At 45.3% G+C, this 609-nt stretch overlaps 1 protein-coding gene across 7 annotated transcripts in view; it reads left to right on the forward strand.

Moving 5' to 3' along the window:
• The window catches only part of Dlg3 (discs large MAGUK scaffold protein 3), a 52,507-nt gene that overhangs the window by 28,397 nt on the left and 23,501 nt on the right, over window positions 1-609 (forward strand). The gene's annotated exons all lie outside the window — the stretch shown is intronic.

Below are 609 nucleotides of genomic sequence, written 5' to 3' on the forward strand. Positions count from 1 at the left end.
CCACCATTTAATAGGTGAGTCAGTGAATCAACTGCTTCCTCCAGGATTGTAGGGACAGGGGTAAGTAATGAGGACAAATCTCACTAACACGCAGTGCGTGATGAATGAAAGAACATGCGAATTTAACCAGTTGGCTCCATTGATACCACAGTGACTTTTTAGCTCCACCCCGTCTTCCTCACCTTGGCGCCTGCACATTTCCCTTTTCACCCAGCTGAAGGTCAGGTTGCTTTGCCCAGGGAGCTGAGGGAGCGGAGGGGGAGGGCAGGTGTTGGAGCAGGTGTTGTGCTTTCTCCCACAGAGTCACACTGACTAGGTGGGGTTGCTTCTTGCCAACCCCCTCTATGGTGCCTAAAAATGCTTTTGTGAAAAATTTCCCCTGGAAGCTTTTTTTTTTTTAAGCAATTGCTCAACCTTCAACCTTCAGTACAAATTTTGACTGCCTTTAAAGTCAGCTTGTCACTGAAGTCTGCCTTTTTTTTTCCCTGACATTTCTGTAGTGTGTGCCTCCCAGTACCATTTTACAAAGCAATTATAGACCTGAAAATGTTGTGTAAGGAGAGCTCTAGATTTAATGCTGGACAAATGGTTGCAGCTTGTTTCTTTTTA

Source organism: Mastomys coucha, chromosome X, assembly GCF_008632895.1.
Source record: "Mastomys coucha isolate ucsf_1 chromosome X, UCSF_Mcou_1, whole genome shotgun sequence".
Taxonomy (NCBI): domain Eukaryota; kingdom Metazoa; phylum Chordata; class Mammalia; order Rodentia; family Muridae; genus Mastomys; species Mastomys coucha.